The sequence below is a fragment of the Oncorhynchus masou genome, chromosome 5, assembly GCF_036934945.1.
Source record: "Oncorhynchus masou masou isolate Uvic2021 chromosome 5, UVic_Omas_1.1, whole genome shotgun sequence".
In the NCBI taxonomy this organism is placed as follows: Eukaryota; Metazoa; Chordata; class Actinopteri; order Salmoniformes; family Salmonidae; genus Oncorhynchus; species Oncorhynchus masou.
Window position 1 is genome coordinate 91,463,239 of NC_088216.1, and position 7,738 is coordinate 91,470,976.

The following is a 7,738-nucleotide window of genomic DNA, read 5'->3' on the forward strand; positions in this document are numbered from 1 at the left end:
GTAACGTCAGTACAGTAGCCTATGGTAACGTCAGGTCAGTAGCCTATGGTAACGTCAGGTCAGTACAGTAACCTATGGTAACGTCAGGTCAGTACAGTAACCTATGGTAACGTCAGGTCAGTACAGTAACCTATGGTAACGTCAGGTCAGTACAGTAACCTATGGTAACATCAGGTCAGTACAGTAACCTATGGTCCAATTTGTAAGTCGCTCTGGATAAGAGCGTCTGCTAAATGACTTAAATGTAAATGTAAATGTAATGCCAGTACAGTAGCCTATGGTAACGTCAGTACAGTAGCCTATGGTAACGTCAGAACAGTAACCTATGGTAACGTCAGTACAGTAGCCTATGGTAACGTCAGGTCAGTAGCCTATGGTAACGCCAGGTCAGTAGCCTATGGTAACGCCAGGTCAGTAGCCTATGGTAACGTCAGTACAGTAACCTATGGTAACGGCAGTACAGTAGCCTATGGTAACGTCAGGTCAGTAGCCTATGGTAACGTCAGGTCAGTAGCCTATGGTAACGTCAGGTCAGTACAGTACCCTATGGTAACGTCAGTACAGTAACCTATGGTAACGTCAGGTCAGTACAGTAACCTATGGTAACCTCAGTACAGTAACCTATGGTAACCTCAGTACAGTAGCCTATGGTAACGTCAGGTCAGTAGCCTATGGTAACGCCAGTACAGTAACCTATGGTAACGTCAGTACAGTAGCCTATGGTAACGTCAGGTCAGTAGCCTATGGTAACGTCAGTACAGTAACCTATGGTAACGTCAGGTCAGTAACCTATGGTAACGTCAGGTCAGTAACCTATGGTAACGTCAGTATAGTAACCTATGGTAACGTCAGGTCAGTAACCTATGGTAACGTCAGGTCAGTACAGTAGCCTATGGTAACGTCAGTACAGTAGCCCATGGTAACGTCAGGTCAGTACAGTAACCTATGGTAACGCCAGTAGAGTAACCTATGGTAACGTCAGGTCAGTAACCTATGGCAACGTCAGGTCAGTAACCTATGGCAACGTCAGGTCAGTAACCTATGGTAACGTCAGGTCAGTACAGTAGCCTATGGTAACGTCAGGTCAGTACAGTAACCTATGGTAACGTCAGGTCAGTACAGTAGCCTATGGTAACGTCAGGTCAGTACAGTAGCCTATGGTAACGTCAGGTCAGTACAGTAGCCTATGGTAACGTCAGTACAGTAGCCTATGGTAACGTCAGGTCAGTACAGTAGCCTATGGTAACGTCAGGTCAGTACAGTAGCCTATGGTAACGTCAGGTCAGTACAGTAACCTATGGTAACGTCAGGTCAGTACAGTAACCTATGGTAACGTCAGTACAGTAACCTATGGTAACGTCAGTACAGTAGCCTATGGTAACGTCAGTACAGTAGCCTATGGTAACGTCAGTACAGTAACCTATGGTAACGTCAGTACAGTAGCCTATGGTAACGTCAGTACAGTAACCTATGGTAACGTCAGTACAGTAACCTATGGTAACGTCAGGTCAGTACAGTAGCCTATGGTAACGTCAGTACAGTAACCTATGGTAACGTCAGGTCAGTAACCTATGGTAACGTCAGGTCAGTAACCTATGGTAACGTCAGGTCAGTACAGTAACCTATGGTAACGTCAGTACAGTAACCTATGGTAACGTCAGTACAGTAACCTATGGTAACGTCAGGCCAGTAACCTATGGTAACGTCAGGCCAGTAACCTATGGTAACGTCAGGTCAGTACAGTAACGTCAGTACAGTAACCTATGGTAACGTCAGTACAGTAACCTATGGTAACGTCAGGTCAGTACAGTAACCTATGGTAACGCCAGTACAGTAACCTATGGTAACGTCAGGTCAGTACAGTAACCTATGGTAACGTCAGTACAGTAGTCTATGGTAACGTCAGTACAGTAGTCTATGGTAACGTCAGTACAGTAACCTATGGTAACGTCAGGTCAGTACAGTAACCTATGGTAACGCCAGTACAGTAACCTATGGTAACGTCAGGTCAGTACAGTAACCTATGGTAACGTCAGTACAGTAACCTATGGTAACGTCAGTACAGTAGCCTATGGTAACGTCAGGTCAGTACAGTAGCCTATGGTAACGTCAGGTCAGTACAGTAACCTATGGTAACGTCAGGTCAGTACAGTAACCTATGGTAACGCCAGTACAGTAACCTATGGCCGATTTGGGCTTGATTTGAGTTCCAATTCCAGTCCCCATTTCTCTCCCTATGCCGTCGTTCCCTCCGCCTTCCTCTCGTTGACTCCTACCTGTCCCCCTATGCCCTCATTCCCTCCCACAGTCCCCCTCAGTTTTGAATACATTCAGTGCCAGACAAAGCTGATACTTTCTTCAAGTGCACTGGATCATTGGACATGCTAAGTGAGTGGGCAGAAAGATGTTTAGTAATATACTGGGAAAAATATATACACACAACAATTTGACTGATTTACAGTTCATATAAGGAAATCAGTCAACTGAAATACATTTTTAGGCCCTTATCTATGGCTTTCACATGACTGGGCAGGGGCGCAGCCATGAGTGGGCCTGGGTGGGCCTCGGCCATTCCACTTGGGAACAAGGCCCAGTCAATCAGATTTAGTTTTTCCCCCACAAAAGGGCTTTATTACATGCAGAAATACTCCTCTGTTTCATCAGCTGTCCGGGTGGCCGGTCTCTGTTTCATCAGCTGTCCGGGTGGCCGGTCTCCGTTTCATCAGCTGTCCGGGTGGCCGGTCTCCGTTTCATCAGCTGTCCGGGTGGCCGGTCTCCGTTTCATCAGCTGTCCGGGTGGCCGGTCTCCGTTTCATCAGCTGTCCGGGTGGCCGGTCTCCGTTTCATCAGCTGTCCGGGTGGCCGGTCTCCGTTTCATCAGCTGTCCGGGTGGCGGTCTCCGTTTCATCAGCTGTCCGGGTGGCCGGTCTCCGTTTCATCAGCTGTCCGGGTGGCGGTCTCCGTTTCATCAGCTGTCCGGGTGGCCGGTCTCCGTTTCATCAGCTGTCCGGGTGGCCGGTCTCCGTTTCATCAGCTGTCCGGGTGGCCGGTCTCCGTTTCATCAGCTGTCCGGTCTCCGTTTCATCAGCTGTCCGGTCTCCGTTTCATCAGCTGTCCGGTCTCTGTTTCATCAGCTGTCCGGTCTCTGTTTCATCAGCTGTCCGGTCTCTGTTTCATCAGCTGTCCGGTCTCTGTTTCATCAGCTGTCCGGTCTCTGTTTCATCAGCTGTCCGGTCTCTGTTTCATCAGCTGTCCGGTCTCTGTTTCATCAGCTGTCCGGGTGGCTGGTCTCTGTTTCATCAGCTGTCCGGGTGGCTGGTCTCTGTTTCATCAGCTGTCCGGGTGGCCGGTCTCTGTTTCATCAGCTGTCCGGGTGGCCGGTCTCTGTTTCATCAGCTGTCCGGTCTCTGTTTCATCAGCTGTCCGGTCTCTGTTTCATCAGCTGTCCGGTCTCTGTTTCATCAGCTGTCCGGTCTCTGTTTCATCAGCTGTCCGGTCTCTGTTTCATCAGCTGTCCGGTCTCTGTTTCATCAGCTGTCCGGTCTCTGTTTCATCAGCTGTCCGGTCTCTGTTTCATCAGCTGTCCGGTCTCTGTTTCATCAGCTGTCCGGTCTCTGTTTCATCAGCTGTCCGGTCTCTGTTTCATCAGCTGTCCGGTCTCTGTTTCATCAGCTGTCCGGTCTCTGTTTCATCAGCTGTCCGGTCTCTGTTTCATCAGCTGTCCGGTCTCTGTTTCATCAGCTGTCCGGTCTCTGTTTCATCAGCTGTCCGGTCTCTGTTTCATCAGCTGTCCGGTCTCTGTTTCATCAGCTGTCCGGGTGGCTGGTCTCGGTTTCATCAGCTGTCTGGATGGCTGGTCTCTGTTTCATCAGCTGTCTGGATGGCTGGTCTCAGACGATCCTGCATGTGAAGAAGCCAGATGTGGAGGTCCTGGGCTGGCGTTGTTACATGTAGTATGCCATTGTGAGGCCGGTTGGACGTACTGCCAAATTCTCTAAAACTATGGAGGAGGCTTATGGCAGAGAAATTAACATTCAATTCTCTGGCAACAGCTCTGGTAGACATTCCTGCTGTCAGCATGCCACTTGCACAAAAAGTTGATACTGTAAGTGTTTTACAGTATAACATAATGGAACAGAATTTAGAAACATATCTTGTCTGCTAAATGAACTAGTCTACAGCCAGATAACATACAGTATCTAGTCTGATAAATGAACTAGTCTATAGCCAGATAACATACAGTATCTAGTCTGATAAATGAACTAGTCTATAGCCAGATAACATACAGTATCTAGTCAGATAACATACAGTATCTAGTCTGATAACATACAGTATCTAGTCTGATAAATGAACTAGTCTATAGCCAGATAACATACAGTATCTAGTCTGATAAATGAACAAGTCTACAGTCTATAGCCAGATAACATACAGTATCTAGTCTGATAAATGAACTAGTCTATAGCCAGATAACATACAGTATCTAATCTGATAAATGAACAAGTCTACAGCCAGATAACATACAGTATCTAATCTGATAAATGAACAAGTCTATAGCCAGATAACATACAGTATCTAATCTGATAAATGAACTAGTCTATAGCCAGATAACATACAGTATCTAGTCTGATAAATGAACTAGTCTACAGTCTATAGCCAGATAACATACAGTATATAGTCTGATAAATGAACTAGTCTACAGCCAGATAACATACAGTATCTAGTCTGATAAATGAACTAGTCTATAGCCAGATAACATACAGTATCTAGTCTGATAAATGAACAAGCCTACAGCCAGATAACATACAGTATCTAGTCTGATAAATGAACTAGTCTATAACCAGATAACATACAGTATCTAGTCAGATAAATGAACTAGTCTATAGCCAGATAACATACAGTATCTAGTCTGATAAATGAACTAGTCTACAGCCAGATAACATACAGTATCTAGTCTGATAAATGAACTAGTCTATAGCCAGATAACATACAGTATCTAGTCTGATAAATGAACAAGTCTACAGCCAGATAACATACAGTATCTAGTCTGATAAATGAACTAGTCTACAGCCAGATAACATACAGTATCTAGTCTGATAAATGAACTAGTCTATAGCCAGATAACATACAGTATCTAGTCTGATAAATGAACTAGTCTATAGCCAGATAACATACAGTATCTAATCTGATAAATGAACTAGTCTATAGCCAGATAACATACAGTATCTAGTCTGATAAATGAACAAGTCTACAGTCTACAGCCAGATAACATACAGTATCTAGTCTGATAAATGAACTAGTCTATAGTCTATAGCCAGATAACATACAGTATCTAATCTGATAAATGAACTAGTCTACAGCCAGATAACATACAGTATCTAGTCTGATAAATGAACTAGTCTATAGTCAGATAACATACAGTATCTAGTCTGCTAAATGAACAGTCTACAGCCAGATAACATACAGTATCTAGTCTGATAAATGAACTAGTCTATAGTCTATAGCCAGATAACATACAGTATCTAGTCTGATAAATGAACTAGTCTACAGTCTATAGCCAGATAACATACAGTATATAGTCTGATAAATGAACTAGTCTACAGCCAGATAACATACAGTATCTAGTCAGATAAATGAACAAGCCTACAGCCAGATAACATACAGTATCTAGTCAGATAAATGAACAAGCCTACAGCCAGATAACATACAGTATCTAATCTGATAAATGAACTAGTCTATAGCCAGATAACATACAGTATCTAGTCAGATAAATGAACAAGTCTACAGTCTATAGCCAGATAACATACAGTATCTAATCTGATAAATGAACTAGTCTACAGTCTATAGCCAGATAACATACAGTATCTAGTCAGATAAATGAACAAGTCTACAGTCAGATAACATACAGTATCTAGTCTGATAAATGAACTAGTCTACAGCCAGATAACATACAGTATCTAGTCTGATAAATGAACTAGTCTACAGCCAGATAACATACAGTATCTAGTCTGATAAATGAACTAGTCTATAACCAGATAACATACAGTATCTAGTCAGATAAATGAACTAGTCTATAGCCAGATAACATACAGTATCTAGTCTGATAAATGAACTAGTCTATAACCAGATAACATACAGTATCTAGTCAGATAAATGAACTAGTCTATAGCCAGATAACATACAGTATCTAGTCTGATAAATGAACTAGTCTATAACCAGATAACATACAGTATCTAGTCAGATAAATGAACTAGTCTATAGCCAGATAACATACAGTATCTAGTCTGATAAATGAACTAGTCTACAGCCAGATAACATACAGTATCTAGTCTGATAAATGAACTAGTCTATAGCCAGATAACATACAGTATCTAGTCTGATAAATGAACAAGTCTACAGCCAGATAACATACAGTATCTAGTCAGATAAATGAACAAGTCTACAGTCTATAGCCAGATAACATACAGTATCTAATCTGATAAATGAACTAGTCTATAGCCAGATAACATACAGTATCTAGTCTGATAAATGAACTAGTCTATAGCCAGATAACATACAGTATCTAATCTGATAAATGAACTAGTCTATAGCCAGATAACATACAGTATCTAGTCAGATAAATGAACAAGTCTACAGTCTATAGCCAGATAACATACAGTATCTAATCTGATAAATGAACTAGTCTATAGCCAGATAACATACAGTATCTAGTCTGATAAATGAACTAGTCTATAGCCAGATAACATACAGTATCTAGTCTGATAAATGAACTAGTCTATAGTCAGATAACATACAGTATCTAATCTGATAAATGAACTAGTCTATAGCCAGATAACATACAGTATCTAGTCTGATAAATGAACTAGTCTATAGCCAGATAACATACAGTATCTAGTCAGCTAAATGAACAAGTCTACAGTCTACAGCCAGATAACATACAGTATCTAGTCTGATAAATGAACAAGTCTACAGTCTACAGCCAGATAACATACAGTATCTAGTCAGCTAAATGAACAAGTCTACAGTCTACAGTCAGATAACATACAGTATCTAGTCTGATAAATGAACTAGTCTATAGCCAGATAACATACAGTATCTAGTCTGATAAATGAACTAGTCTACAGTCAGATAACATACAGTATCTAGTCTGATAAATGAACTAGTCTATAGCCAGATAACATACAGTATCTAGTCTGATAAATGAACTAGTCTACAGTCTATAGCCAGATAACATACAGTATCTAGTCTGATAAATGAACTAGTCTACAGTCAGATAACATACAGTATCTAGTCTGATAAATGAACTAGTCTACAGTCTACAGCCAGATAACATACAGTATCTAGTCAGCTAAATGAACTAGTCTATAGTCAGATAACATACAGTATCTAGTCTGATAAATGAACTAGTCTACAGTCAGATAACATACAGTATATAGTCTGATAAATGAACTAGTCTATAGCCAGATAACATACAGTATCTAGTCTGATAAATGAACTAGTCTACAGCCAGATAACATACAGTATCTAGTCTGATAAATGAACTAGTCTATAGCCAGATAACATACAGTATCTAGTCAGATAAATGAACTAGTCTATAGCCAGATAACATACAGTATCTAGTCAGATAAATGAACTAGTCTATAGCCAGATAACATACAGTATCTAGTCAGATAAATGAACTAGTCTACAGCCAGATAACATACAGTATCTAGTCTGATAAATGAACTAGTCTACAGTCTAT